Source organism: Haliaeetus albicilla, chromosome 27, assembly GCF_947461875.1.
Source record: "Haliaeetus albicilla chromosome 27, bHalAlb1.1, whole genome shotgun sequence".
Lineage (NCBI taxonomy): Eukaryota > Metazoa > Chordata > Aves > Accipitriformes > Accipitridae > Haliaeetus > Haliaeetus albicilla.
The window spans coordinates 9,998,937-10,014,990 of record NC_091509.1 but is presented as its reverse complement, the minus strand read 5'-3'; the positions used below and the strand labels follow the sequence as shown (position 1 = coordinate 10,014,990).

The window sequence follows — 16,054 nt, the reverse complement described above, 5'->3', positions numbered from 1 at the left end:
TACATCTCCACCCTCCACTTATCCCAAAAACATATAAAAATATGTCCCCCACATATACACATGGTCTTACACACACACATCAAGGGGATGTGTGGGTTACAAGCACATGTACCGTCTTTGCATCTGACTGATGCTTGTCTTCCTCTCTTACATGATCATTTGGGACAAACGTCTTCTCAGGCAGTTTTGGGTCCTCCATTCACATACGCTGTTGATATTCCCACTCCTATCTTAAAAGCTGTTGTTATCCAGGCCATTTTGCCAAAGGTGGGCCATGCAGACACTGAAGCTTCTGCTGTTGTTTCATGGTTCGGAAAGAGAAAATGGCAGTCTGAGAAAGCATGTTGAGAAAGATGTGGCAGAAGCAGCTGGGGCAGAGGCAAGTGAAAGGTATTCAACCTGTTCCAGGTGACAAAATTGTCTCCTTCTGATCCTGGTTCCTCACTACCTTTGAAATGCATGTCAGAAGGAGGCTGGGCTGTGCACCGTATTCCCATTCATCTGCTTCTCCTCCCAGGGGAAAGCTTGGAACAAGGGCAGGAAGGAAGCCTCAGTGAACAGTGTCACCCCTTTCCCCCTGTAGTCTCAGCCTGTTCTAACTGCAGCCTCTGGGAAGCACTTAGAGCAGCTCTCCTTTCACAAATGAGAAAGAGCCCAGGCTGAATCAAGGTTAGGCAACAGTTTGTTCCCATTTAAGACAATTTCCAATTTCCAAAATTCACTTCTGTGATAATGCACAAGTTTAACAGCAAGCCAGCAATGACCAGGAAAACTTGAGAGCTGCATTCAGTCACTGAGCAGATAAATAAGGGCACAAGTAACTTTACATACATGTTGCCTACTTCTTTCTCAACCCATCTTAGCTTGCCTATTTGCTTATGTCAGCCGTGTATTATGGCTTTTCTTTTTTGATTTTGATGTCACTAATGCATAGCTTAAACATCTGCCCAACCTCATGGTAATCTTTAAATGCCTGCTCAGTTCTGGAACATGAATAATTAATGATTAATATAAATAAATATACATTTTCAGAGTGTATGCTTGCACACACATGCATAAAGCCTACGTAACTGCCTTAGCTCAGTTGTTACAGGACAAATGGAGTAATACGGTACCCAAGCTTTATGTCAAGAACCCCAGATGCCAGTTATGGAGCACAGACACATCTGTGTGGAACTTCCATGATGGGATAGTTTGCTATGATCCATCAGAGGAATTTTTAAATATTAAAACATAGAGATTATGAAAATATCCTTTGATGACAGTCTGGTTTTCCATTATGAGCTCATATATTCTTAAGGGGAAATTTGGAGGAGAGCAGCTTCTCTCCCATCATTTTATCCTACTTCCCCTATGACACTGAAAGAGAATGGTGGAAACTCTATGTCCATGTTTTGCTTTCCTCTAATGCAGTGGAAACACTCCTCTTTGGCAGAAATGGCCCTTTTCAAAATGGTTTTCCTTTCTTTTGAAGGACAGATGATTTTTGCTTTGTGGAATGACACAGTTATATCACCACAATCCAGGAAAAAACCTGCATAACATTAGTAAAAGGAAGATTTATATTAACTGTATAATCAGTATGATTCCTCTATATGGAATTTCCTTCAGCATCTGTCTAGTTATACATGGATGTCGATTTGGAGATTAATGCCAAAGATCTAATTGTTATTATTAATGTAGTAGCAGTGAGAAGGGAACTCTGTTCTTTATATATAATTCACTAAACAGTGAATTTCATCAGGAAATACTACGTAATATTAGCATATCAATGAACTTTCCTAAAAAATTCCAGTCGCAAGCTACTACGTGGAATTACTGAACCAAGATCAAACCTTGAGAGAAATACAAAACAATAGAGGGGAAAAATACAGCCCACTTCTACTAAAAATAAAAAAATCTAAGCTTTATACAACAGTGATTCATTTGCATCATGATACAACTAGAGCAGCCATCCAAGATGGGGACTTTGGGTATCTCTCCTTAGATGGAGAGGACAGTAAGACATTATTTACCTCATTTGCGCTCCATCTGGTAGACCATTCACTACCTCCAGAATAGAAATTGCACGATAGTATTACTGTGGCCTAACCTAATCAATTGGCCAGTAGCTAATGTAGCTACTCAACGTTCAGATTACAGCTAACTGTTGTTCAGGGTAGTGTTGAATGTGGATATAAAATACATGTAGACACAGAGCACTAGCTGGTGCTAAATAAGAGAAGTGGAAAGAAGGGGGTTTAATCTCTTAGTCATAATCCCTTCTCCCCTGGTAAATCCAGATCTGCCCAGTCAATTTGTAACTCACAACGCATTGGGTGTCTTTACATAGACTCTATTATACATAGAGCCTGTATTTAGAGACAATATTAGAAGTAAAAAAAAGAATGCGAGGAAGAAGATAGTACTATCCTGCATAAGGATAAGAAAAAGCAAAAAGAGCTATGACATTTCAAAATACTTTTAAGAACCAAATCACATTTTCTACAGTAAATGACTCCAGAAAGTCAATGGGATTTGGGTACCTAAGTCTATGATATGCTTTTGCAAATCTTCATAGTCACTCAGAAAATATGGGGCAGAGATACAAAAGAAACTGGTATCTCTGAAAGATTCATTGCAGAACTATAGAGATACCAGTCCTCTTTAACGCAAGAAGCACAGAAGTTCCTCCCCCAGAGCGTGCATATGAAGACGGTTCATTGCTTTTTTTAAGTGCAATGCAATGCAGTGCAATGCAATGCTTCCTATTACATCAGTCTGCTGTTTCCATCATAAATCTGTTGTTTACATTTGATAAATCTGACATGCTACACTCAACTGTAGGATCTAGATGCAAGTTGTTCACTTTACGTGAAGTTCACTGATTTCTTGAGTGTGATGTAGCAACTATTTGAAATCCACTGCCACCATTACTTAGGCCAGGATATAGTGCTGGGGGTGGGGGAAATAACATATCAAACTGAAAGTAAAGGGAAAAACCCAGTAGTAACTTAATGACTTAAATTCAAGAAGCATTTTCTTGTTTGTCAGGCAACTTCTATACAAAAGAGACTGGACACTTGATTTCTTTGCAATTCTAAAATTGCATATAGCATTTTTTCAGGTATTCACAATAAGTTAGTAATAGGCAAGGATAAAATCCTTGGGCAACAAATTCAGTAGCTGAGTATTTGTGCAGAGAACCTGATGACTTACTTGTGATTTGTATTACACTAATAGGAATTTCAGTTGATTTAAGACATGACAGGGAAAGGTACGTAGGTAGGTAGATAGATTGGTCACAGTTTTTAGAGCCAGTGATTGTTAGCAATGGATGTGTGATGGGGTCAGACAGACTTTTAAAACCCAAAATCACACTACTGGACTGGGATCAACAAGTCTAGAGGGAACAACAGTAGCCTTTCTACATAAACTTGAAGGTGACAAAGGAGGCAGCAACCAATGTAGTCCATCACAGTACTTTAAGCCATAAGAACAACCCTGGAAAAGTCTGTATTTTCAGTACTAAAAGTCTGTATTTTCTTTACATAAGACTTGCTATTGGTGTTAGGATCAGGCAATGTAGGAAAATTATTTCAATGTGGACACTTACTAGAGAGCATCTATTGTATGATCTGGAAAAGCTTTGATGCTCTCATACTGCTCTTCAGTTATTCCTTGGCCACAGTTGAAGAAAGACCAATGCAGGAGAAAGATAAAGTGGAGAACTATAGCATGACATTGAACAGAAGAAAAAACATCTACACTAACATTCAGTTAGAGAAGTTACTGAGAAATTACTCTCAGGTTTTAGAATTGTATTAATCTTCTAAAATTAATCAAATACTTTTCTCAGATGTTAATTGATTTTCTCATATGAAATACATCTATTTGATTAGATATCATTACAAAAGATACTCGTTGATAGGTGGGGATGAACTTTGTGATACATGTCAGTTTTGTACAGCGAGTGACATGCTTTTAACGCACACACTTAAGACAAAGTGTTCAGTGAGTGACTTTAAGCAAAATAGTACCGCGTTCAGCTCTGGGGCCCCCAACATAAGAAAGACATGGACCTGTTGGAGTGAGTCCAGAGGAGGGCCACAAAGATGATCAGGGGGCTGGAGCACCTCTCCTATGAGGACAGGCTGAGAGAGTTGGGGTTGTTCAGCCTGGAGAAGAGAAGGTTCCGGGGAGAACTTACAGCAGCCTTCCAGTACCTAAAGGGGGCCTGCAGGAAGGATGGGGAGCAACTCTCTATCCAGGAGTGTAGTGACAGGCTGAGGGGTAATGGTTTTAAACTGAAAGAGGGTAGATTTAGATTAGCTGTAAGGAAGAAATTCTTCACTGTGAGGGTGGTGAGGCACTGGAACAGGTTGCCCGGGGAAGCTGTGGATGCCCCATCCCTGGCAGTGTTGCAGGCCAGGTTGGATGGGGCTTTGAGCAACCTGGTGTAGTGGAAGGTGTCCCTGCCCATGGCAGGGGGGTTGGAACTAGATGAGCTCTAAGGTCCCTTCCAACCCAAACTGTTCTAGGAGTCTATGATTCTATGAAAATAGAAGCAGAGTACAAAAGAATTGCAAAGGTTAAGCATGCCTCAGAGAGCGAGGTGTTATAACAACATCTTTTGCAGATCTTTTATATTTCAGGTGTCATTACGTAGCAATTTTTGTGGAATTATGTGGAATATTCTATTTTTAACCACTCACCTACCACTTGATAACACAGTATTTGAAGGACAGTTTACTTTTTTTAATTATTCTGTTTCAGCAACTGTAAGAATTCATTTTGGCACTTGGATTTTCAGTCTCAGAGGTGCCTTTGATGTCTCAGAGGTGAAAGAAATAATAAGCTGTTGGCAACATGAGACATTGTTCTCCTTTAACGCAGTATGCGCTTGTTAAATCCCTATGGCCACATGCAATATCAAAGGGCCTTACAAGGAACAGGCTGCTCATGAAGCATAGGTGAAGGACTGATGTTTTTGCACTGGCAAGCATAGCCCATCCTAAGTGGTCTGCAGCTTTGGTAAAGGGAAGAGCTGGGGAAAAAAAGTGCTGTTCATTTCCTTCCATTTTGGGGGGAAAGGGAAAATTGTTAAAGGCACTGAAAGACATTTTGAACCACTCTACCCTTTTGGTAGTATATTGCAAAAACGCACATAAGTTTCCAGCTTTATCTGGGACCCTCATGGCCATTCTTTTCCAGCTGCATCAGAGCTGCACTCAGGAAATCTAAAACACCTGGAGTGTTAAGAGGATAATAGTGGTTAAGAATTCTCACCTTTTTTAATAGTAAGAAATCTGGACATAAAGGTAATGGTTCTTTAGGGAAGAAGGGAGGAAAATAGGTCTTTCTGCAGAAATGGCCCAAGACTTCTGAATGACATGTTCCAGGAAGTCAGAAAACATCATTGCCTTCTGCTCTAAATGCACCTTTTTTTTTTTTTTTTTCCCCCTGCCTGCATTGTATCTATAAAGAACAAACAAACCCTCCTTTTTGCCCTTCTAATCTGCACACACTTCCTCCTCAGGGGAAAACAATCTGTGCTGTATACGTGCACATTGCTCAGGTACTAGCCTGTTATCAGGGCATTAATGAGGTCAAAGTAGAGCAGAACAGAGGAGTTATTCTTGCTAGTAGTTCCATTGACTAAGTCTACGTTTACATGGTATTCCACAAGCAGATCTGAACCTTTCTTAAGAGAGCACGTCGTTCAGGCTTGGGACTGCGCTACTGCCATGCAACTTCTGATCAAGTTCAGGGTCCCAGCAGAGCAAGCTGACATCTGTGTATGAAATACTGTACTGACACAATTTCAGTTGCACTCTTGGTGCATGTATGTCAGTACAAAGTGTAATCATTATGAAAAATACTTCTCTTATCTGCCTTTATTGCTATTTTGAAGGGAAAGATGGACATAAATTAAAGTACTCAGGGATATACCTGGAAGAAAAGGGAAGTCATGACAACTTCCTATTTTGCTATGTAATTATTAATGCGTATATATTCATTTTATGCTAAAGCCTAGAGACTCAAACTGAGAATGGGACCTCATCTTATAAGGGATACCAGGAGCTCATAGTAAGATCCAGTGCCCAGTCATGGTCTAGGCATCTTGTTGCATCATTTTTTATCTGTCAGAAAATTCCAGGTTCCTGGAGGTGGTGAAAAGATGTTTTAAATTATGTAATAAGAGCTTTAACACTTCCTGTGACTGTTAATGAATGAGGTCATACAAGGCCTATTTGGAAAGGAAAGATGTTTCACAAATGAACCACTGAAGCATCCCTCAACTTCTGAAAGTCAAAGGAAATTTCTGAAATGACTCCAGTGGTTGCTTTGTGATACAATATTTGCTTCTGTAACTTCTGTGAACGTTAGCTTTGCTAAAGTCATGTTGTAATAAGTGGGACTACAGTGTTAACAACCCAGAGTGCTAAAAATTCAGCTTTGACATGTGATGGTTTCTAGCAACCACAGTAGAATGAGGAAAAGAGGGGGACTGTGGTCTGACGAATCCTCCCTGCTGTTATGTACCAGATAGATAACATTTGCAATAAATGTACCCAGGAGGGGCTACAGTCCTGCTAGTCTTCCATAGTCCCCAGATACTATCTACTCCAAGAAGTTATTTTTAAACAATATTTTCTGTCTTCTGCTGTTATTGTATTTAGGATTAGGGTAGAGCAAAGTTACACTCATGAGCTGTTCTTTGCAACCACAATAGCTAGAAGCTGATTTAGTACAAAATGTAAGCTGAGGATTCAATCTCATGTGTTACCATGTAAATCTAAGCCTTAAAATTAACTGTCATGTTAAGAAAAGATGAGTCCCTGTAAAACTGTGAGAGTTGTTATTACCATAATTAGAGAAATAATAAGGTTGTTTAGTACTAGTCTAGGACTAATTAAAACTATATAATTCAAAACTTTACATAGCTTTTATGTCAACAAACTGCAAAAGGTAAACTAATCTGTGAGCGGTTTCTGGAACTTTGCAGCACAGTCTTAAAAGAAAGCTGAAAGAAAAGCCTTCTTTTGGCTTTTATTTTCTATTCCTGATAGAAGACAAATTTGGATTAATGAGAATTTATAGAGTTTGTACAGTAGAAAAAGGAATGTTCCATGTTTAAAGAGAAAACAGTACAGGCTTAATTGTCCCTCTAATATAATGGGTGTTTCAGTGCAGACATCAGTGAAAACAGCTTTTGCACCAGTATTAACAAAAAACCCTCTTGGGTACTAAAGCTACAATGCTTACACAGGAAAACTTCTTTCAGACTTCTCTGAATCTGACCAAGGTCCCTGCAGAAAGGTTGCCCCATGTGCACAGGCTTTGGCTGAAACAACCTGGAACCACTGGACTTGATAGGAAAAACTTCCACTGTTTTCAAATGGGTCATGATCAGACCTGAAGTGTGCTGCATGCCTTCTCAAAGAGTGGGCCAGGAGACCTAGGTCTATCCTCTGGCTTATTTAGGGAATGAATGCAAGTGTTAGGCTTTTAAAATATATTCTATGCAACAGAGGTTTGCAAACTGGCCCACAGCCTGTTTTAAGATGCTTATAAATGAGTTTTTTAAAGAGTAAGGTCACCACAGTAGTCTACAATTCTCAACAGACATTTGAAATTCCACTGGAAAATTTGAAGAAATATGAAACCCAGGTTTTCAATATCCACTTGAGTCATATATCATGGAATTTCAAGGACAGAAAACTAATATATTCTGTTCTCTCTGTGTAGTTAATTTCATATAGTTAATCATGCAGCAAACCACTAGGGAGACCAGCAACACATGAGTTTAAGTTGGAAGTGTGCAATAGAATTCACACTCCTTAACTTTGTCCATTAAAAAGGTGTTCAGAGTAGACCTGAACTCTAATAGGGAGCATACAAATATTTCAATAATTTCTCAATGTATTTCTTTGTAAAAGAAAAAAATGGAAGCCCCAAAAGTTATTTTTACAGTGTCACTTCTTTGAGTGCAAAACCACACTTTCTGTAGTACTGCATTGTGCTGTAATTTTGTATTATATTTTTCTACTTTTAAAAATTATGGTCCCCGAAAAATTGCCCTTTATTAGTTATTAATTGTAGCCATCAAACAGGAGATCCATATGTATTTTTTCTCTTCTCAACAGTATCATCTTTCTTTGTTATTTTTTAAACTGCTGTAGTAACAACAGCAAGTTCTTGTTGTTACAATGTATATGATACTACTCAGTTAACTGTATTTATCTTGTTTTTATTTGAAAGGGGGAAGTCTTTTAAAAATTTCTTTTACCAGTACCATGATGTCTCTGCAGCCAAAAGTAATTCAACAGGCAGAGGAAAGAGACATAAGAAAAAGTCTCTTGTTTTTAACTGTTTTTGTCTGCCTCATTCCCAGCGGCATTGGCATACAGACTGTTACAAGATTAATGGGAATTACATTGTTTCATGCTTAACCACAGCAACTTCATTTCTCACCACCCCACATTTCTGAATGAAATCTTTGCAGAAGGCTTCTTGTTCAAGATACAGGGGCAGGTGTGGGTGCCAATATGCCAGCTGTAAGAATGGAATACTAACGACAATCTGAAGTTGCATCTCTGTACGGTCCCTGTCCTGAGCTTTCTCAGTGTTGCCACCTCCATTCCTTACCAGGAATACGTCGTTTCTGTTCACGCCAACTGAACGGCAGTTTTGTACTGGGTGCAAGTGACTCAGCTGTTGGTTGTAGCCCACTGCTCTGCTGCTTTTCCCTGCTGTGTGCTGTATGGCCTGTGGCTTTCACTTCATTTTGTGCCCCCAAAATTCACAACCTTATTTGCACATAGGTTACACAAACTACAGAGGACAGGCACACGGACAGTCTTTGTGACCACGAGAATGCAGCAATGGCAGGTTTTTGAGTCCGTATGGACACACAGAGAGTCTTGATCTCTGACTCAGTTCTGGATCCTGTAGAAGTCACTCTTTGCTGGTAGATTTTGCTGTGTCATATAACATTTTTATAAATAGTTCATGGTTTAACAGTTCTGATCTCCCCTTAGGTTTCTAATTAAGAAAAAAATAAAAAAAGTAAAATTGGAAGCAAAGAATAAGAATGTATGGCCCAGATCAGGCCAAAGCCCAGTTGAGGTGAGTATCCTGTCTCAAACGGTAGCAGAGAACACAGGGAAGACTTTTAGGTTAGTTAAGACCAAGCACACACTGGTACCTAAAGAGAGTTTTTTTCGTATTCAGCTGCTGACTGATCCGTATGCTGATCCGTAGGCCAGAATCGTACTCAACAGTGTTACATATACAGATGCTAGAATGATAGAAATGTGACTGGAAATAAAGAAACAAAAGAATGTAATTTGTTTTTTAAAGTATTGCTTCTAAAAATTCTGAGAAATCACGGATTTTATTTCTTATTTTAACCTTAAAAGATCTGAACATCTACCTGACCCCAAACACTATGGCAGGGGAAAAACAAGAGAATAGTTCCACTGCAGTGTCCTGTGTCTTTGTGCCTATGTGTGGCACAAGACGCAAAGTACGTTGCAATGCGTTGTCTCAAGACTTAACAGCAATGGGACTAACAGACATTGTCACGTACTCCAGTGTTGTTTTTATTGCTATTGTTCTGCAGTTTCTTAAAAAAGCTACTTTCAGGGGATACAGCATCAACCAACCAGCTAAGAAGGTGAACACTGAGCCAGCTGGTATGGCTCCTGTGTTCAGATGCAAGGAAGAGAGTAGGAGGGTTAAGACATTAAGATCAAGCTGCTTCATCCAAGGAGCAGGTCTCTACTGCCTGAGCTGCACAGGTGCAGAATGGTGAGGAGCAGAGGGAGTGATCACTGTCCTTCAGTTCTTACTGCCTGCGAGCAATGTAACCGGACTGGGGCACAGAGGAAGCAAAACAGGAAAGGAGGTAACTGCTTACAATTTTTTTGAGCAAAGCAAAAGCAGACACATAGCTTTTCATGTCATTATGGGGTGCCTTTTGAGATTTTGAGTGTGAACCTTCCTACTGTTCCTTATTCAAGGGAGATTACTGGTTGGTCAATAACTGTCATTCAGCAAACAATTTAGGTGTCAAAGTGAGGAGAAAGCCTTGCATGAGGGAACTTCCACTAAGTACTTTCCCAAAAGAATGATGAAACTGTTTGCATGGAGTGAACAAATTTGTTTCTGCTTACCATCATGCTATGGAGTATGAGGATGTGGGAGTTGCTCATATTGGGAATTGTGCTCTCTTGCTCCTCCCTTAGCTCTGACATCACCCTGAGTAAATGCACCACAACAGGTCTGACACAGATGAAGTCATTGACCAATGTCAGTAAATTCCTGGACTTGAAGAGGAATGAGATCTCTCTTAAATTTTTCTGAGGAGACATAGAAAAAAAAAAGAAAAGGAAATGCTTCACATTTAAAATGTTCATGGATTTGTACTAAGGGTTGGTTTTTGCCAAAAATGTAACCCAGTTCCTTTTTTTTTGGTGCCTTCAGAGTTGCAAGCAGAATATCAATACTCAATTCAAGTTAAAATTGACTGATGTTGCACATATGAGAGCCCATTTGATCCTGTGCCAGAAGAAGAGTCTTTACTGGGTTCGCCTCTCATTATAGGCAGAAAGTATGAAGGTAATGAAACCAGGACCTTCTAGATTATGGGGAGAAGAGGATGCTATCCTGTTAAGTAAATAAATAACCCCTGCAGCTGTCACACAGTGATTGTTGACTGTCCTGTATCACTTCCTAACTCTGCTCTTCCCTGAAGCTTAACTGTGTTTTTTGCAGCGGTAGTCCTCACTCTATCTAGCTGGAGAATGAATGAACAGGATGGAAACTAAACTCAGTCTCCAACCCCACAGTGCAGAGCTGCAGAGCATAAAGATTCATTGGCCCCCAAATTCCACTTGACTTTATAAGCTATTTGAGCCAAAATTGTGTCACTGCATTTTTAACTTTCCATTTTCACTTGGCTTTTTCTGTTGCTTCTTTCTATAGGCAAAATCCCCTAGGACACTCAGAGTACTCAAAACAAAAATTCAATTCCACTGTGCACAGCAAAATGAAGTTACACAATAGGTATTGACGTAATGAACACATCATGGAGTTTCTTCCTATCTCCACCAAACCTTTCCCTGGCACTAGAAAGTCAATCAAATGTGGGTTCCAGCCACAAATGACATTACTTCCTTTCCGTGGTAATAGCTACTGCAAGGAACACCATATGAAAACAGTGCACCTAATATTCACTGTTTATTTCTGTGACTTCGGTTGACTGAGCAAAGACTTTGCTTGTATTTGTGACTTTCCACAATGTAAATTCCTCTAATATTGTGAGGCAAAGCTGTACTATCTTCCAGTTAGTTATGGAATTTCTAAGGCAAGTGAGAAACAACAGGAGAAAGCCCTGCATTGCAGAATCTCTTCCATAAGCACACGCCTGACTACCTCAGAAGTTAAACATTAATATTCCTATGCAATGCTTATTTGTATATGTAATAATAATATCAGTTTTAGATGTTCTGTTTCAATTCACTCCACCTATAATTAACATCTGATAGTAAGAATCACTTCAGAGAGCTTTAGTCTGACAATCGTAACAATAAATCCCTTTGTCAAAGGAACTGTTGTTTGCCCAAAGCAAACAAGATGTCAATCATATTTAGAGAGTTCAGCAGAAAAGCACTTTTATCACAATGCAGCTCAGTAGAGGTAGCTTAATGCAGTAGATATATTGGATGGAATAAGAATTTTGCAGTAGAAAAATATATATCAAACAGTATCCTTCACACGTTAACTGCTACCTCCTGCTTTTTTTTTTTTTTCCCCAACCAGCTGAATTTAATGAACATACTACTTAATTACTGTGAGCATCATTAAGGAAGGACACTTCCATCTGGATCTGCAGGGAGCTTCATGCTGGCTGAAAGGGCCAGTCACATTGCAGGTTGTGGTCAGCATCACGAGCCTGGCACTGCTCCATGAACCAGCTGGCAGAAACACCACAGACACAGGGTTGATATGAAGACAACCATATTCCTGGAGTCACCACACAGCTTTCCACAGAAGTCAACTCTGCAACAAATTGTGTCATTTTAAGAAAACAGGAACCTTCCAATCTGCAGTAGAGTTATAAATAATCCATGGCAAATTTTATTCACAGCTGCTAGATGGGAGGTGACTGGGCACAGCCATGAATTTGAGAACAGAGACATCAGAGCTAAAATCCCTAGCAGTCATGAATTTCCCTTGTGACAATACTATAATTACCATTTCATTATAGGGGACTACATTTGCATTGCCCTTTCCTTGCAGTTAATTGTTCATGAAAAGGAAGAAATAGAAATGAGGAGAAAAGAACCCCGGAAACATACTATCTTATGCACAAATGTCTCTTGAATGCCTGTGACTGAGCAGTTGAGATAGAACTTCATTCACTTGCACTGCAGCTTTATTTATGTATAACAAATCTACGGAAAAGGAAAGACAGGGAGAGAAACACAGATTCTACTAAATAGTGTTGATTTTTGTCAAGACAGTGAAGGTTACATTATCTGTCCTGGTTTCAGCTGGGATAGAGTTAATTGTCTTCCCAGTAGCTGGTACAGTGCTATGTTTTGAGTTCAGTATGAGAAGAATGTTGATAACACACTGATGTTTTCAGTTGTTGCTAAGTAGCATTTAGACTAAGTCAAGGATTTTTCAGCTTCTCATGCCCAGCCAACAAGAAAGCTGGAGGGGCACAAGAAGTTGGGAGGGAACACAGCCAGGACAGCTGACCCCAACTGGCCAACAGGGTGTTCCAGATCATGTGACATCATGCCCAGTATATAAACTGGGGGGGTGGGGGGCAGGGGGATCGCCGCTCTGGGACTAACTGGGTGTTGATCAGCAGGTGGTGAGCACTTGCACTGTGCATCATTTGTATATTCCAATCCTTTTATTATTACTGTTGTCATTTCATTAGTGTTATCATTATCATTATTAGTCTCTTCTGTTCTATTAAACCATTCTTATCTCAACCTGCGAGTTTTACTTCTTTTCCCGATTTTCTCCCCCATCCCACTGGGTGTGGGGGGAGTGAGTGAGTGGCTGCGTGGTGCTTAGTTGCCGGCTGGGGTTAAACCACGACATTATCTCACGCTGCACTGCTGTTGTACATCATGTCTGCATTCATAGGTGAGCCAGACACATCTTTGTTGAGAAAGGTCCCATTTGACATATTCAGTGGTGCTCAGATTTTTGCTACGACTTGAATGAGAATTCCTAGCAAGCAAGGCAGAAATGCGCTAGTGAAGACATAGGTACACTTCCATTAACAGCACATAAAAAACCATATGATGTGGACAAGGCATCAGTAGATAACATTGTGTGTAGTTGTATATAGGTTATGTCTGTTATCAGTATTCATTGTTCAAATACTTAGCCATGAGGGTTTGTCCTAGAGGTTCTTTACCTCCATTTCTCATTTTATATGTATAAAAAAGCATTACTACTGTTGAAATCCAGCAGAATGCAAATAAGTTTAATATTCCTCACAAACAACTTCAGCAGATCTGCATTTAGGAAGGAAAATTTAAAGCCACTCCTCTTAAAAGAACCAAGCTTTTCAGTTGGAAGGGGAATCCTGGTCAAAGTTAAAGCAAAAAAAATCCCCTTTGCTTAAACTTAGGAAATTGTGATTAAAGATCCTCTCTACAGGAGAAGGCACTGTGTCCATCATTCAGTGTGAAGTTAGAACATCTGGCATCTCCCCTTCCCAGTCACTGTCTTTTTTTTTGGAGGCTGAGACCTGCCCCACAACCATGTGGGAGGGTTCCTGCATCTGAGATATAACAGGAACCCCAGGATGGCACAAGGCGCTGCCAGTAACATCTGGTAGCCTTTGACCTTTATTACCAGCTTCAGACCAGAGACTACCTCCTACCCAGTCCTGGCACAAAAGTTCAAGTTCCTGTTGACCTCAATCACGACAAAAGCCATCCCAGTTGGTGCTACTGCCTCTCTTTGATGTAGCTACTTGGTTGTTATGAATCAAAGACTCTTCCTCTCATGTTGGCTCAGCTGGCAGAAACTGCCACTTGCAGAAAAGGAAATAAAAGACCAGAATCTTACATGAGATGAACAGGCACAGTGGTATGGCAGAGCTGTGCCAGCATGACTCCCACAGGCTGAGAATCTGACCTGAAATCCCTTTAGGATTTCACTGGTATTACACACTGGCTGGAGCACATTGACAGGGCAGAAGAATAGGTAACATCCCATTAAATAGTTTAAACCTTCTAGTGATGCTCAGGCTGTTGTGTTTTGCAAGTTTCTAGCAACCATCAATATCAGCAGGGTGGATGTACTAGTATCTGCGAGAAAGCTGTTCTTTATAAATGTTTGTGCTATGCAAAAAGGAAAAAGGTGCTAAAATTTGTTCAAATCAGTTCAGGTTTGGGCAGCTTGTGGGAGCTGAAATAGCCATACAGAGATAAGAAGGCCTTTAGATTTCTTTGGAATCAGTTTAAAGTCTTACTATAATTATTAGGAAAACATTAGGCACTCAGCAGATTGTCTTGATAGATTGGGGGGGGGGGGGGCGGAGGATGAGGGTAAGAGAGAAAGAAACAAAGGAAGAAAATCATAGAAAGAAAGAAAGAAAGAAAAGTAGAGGCATTTAGGCACTTAAAGTAAAATGTCAAAATCTAGTTTTAGGGAATCTTAGTGTTAGGGACTTTTAAGAAACCATACTAATAAAAAGCACTCTAAGTCCATTTTGCCTGTGGTTCCAGCCTTTCTTGATTAGTTTAGATTAAAAATTCTTCCCAGATTTTTTAATCCCTTTTCTCCATACTGATGACTTTTTGAGGTAATAGAACATTTGGTAAAAAAGAAAATTCTATTTTCCTTCACAGTTTCACTGAAAAGAAACCACTTCGAGTTTCAGCAACATTTTCTCTGTTTGAGATTGAAACCTTTTGTTCACTAAAATTGTTTGGAGTGCTCCTTTTTTTTTTTTTGTCAAACCTGTTAAAGATATAAGTATTGTATGTGAAACCATAGAGGGAAGGAGGAAGGCCAGGAGCAGGACATTTCTCAGGCAACTCCAAGATTTTCTTCTATGGCTTGGAAGTGTGAAAGGTGGCAGTCATAAATGCATGTTTCTGCACAAAGGCTGGAGGGTGGGAGTGGAGTGTGGGCAAGTGATGGCCCCATCCCCCTGGCCACGACAAGGGACTGCATGGGGTCTGTGTGGTGCACAGCAGCATGGATTTGTTTGCATGAGACCCCCTCATCGGCACTGCTCTCCCAGGTACCGCCTTGCATCACATCCCACCAGTGGGAGCCAGTCCTCCCTGCTTCTGATCTCTCAGTGCAGAACACGCAAGAGTCACCAGCACAGTTGCAACCACACAAAGGCAGAGGCTTGTCTTCACATCTGCATCACTACAGATCTATAAGGGCTTTGGGATTTCTCGGCAGGAAACATCAAGACAGCAGTTCTGGGAGCAGCCACTGCTGCTTTCTCACCAGACCTATTGGTTTAGTCAGAACAAGCACAGCTTTTACCTTTTTTCCTGATCTTTTTGCATAGGCTAACAATGACTTTGGCTGACATTTTTAATGAATGCCCAAAAGCAGTCCTCAGACTTTCCTTTTTTTCCAAGTTTTTCTTCACTAACTGGCCATTTTCACAGTGCAGAGTACTCCCTGCTCTTAAGTGAAAAAAGGGTCTATATGAAAACAGCCAGACAGTAATGACAGAGTGAAATGCCAGTTCCTCAGATTCATTTTATCTTTCTTGGAAACACTTGTCTTGCAAAAAGTTGGCCATTTTCACTGTGAGTGATTTGTCTGCCTCAGAAAGTAAAGGAAATATTTTCTTTATGAAGACTTGTATCAAACCCAACAAAGCTGAAGCATGTCAAAGGAAATAAACCAAACAAACCACCCAAAAAACCAACAGAGAGAATAAGTCTAAGGAGGCGCTCGTTGCAGAAGCAGATAGCAACACTGGCTGGATGTAGGTGTCTTGTGTGCAATCATCGCAGGGTGCAAGACAACCCCACTCCTCCGGTGGCATCCTTCATGTGCT

The 16,054-nt window shown here is 40.2% G+C and overlaps 1 long non-coding RNA gene across 1 annotated transcript; it reads right to left on the bottom strand.

Moving 5' to 3' along the window:
- Positions 1-147: 147 nt before the first annotated feature.
- On the bottom strand, positions 148-12,163 carry LOC138682288 (uncharacterized). Its single transcript, XR_011322401.1, has 3 exons — positions 11,828-12,163; positions 10,161-10,346; positions 148-524 (listed from the first exon to the last, which is right to left on the bottom strand). It is a non-coding gene; the product is annotated as an uncharacterized lncRNA (long non-coding RNA).
- Positions 12,164-16,054: the final 3,891 nt, after the last annotated feature.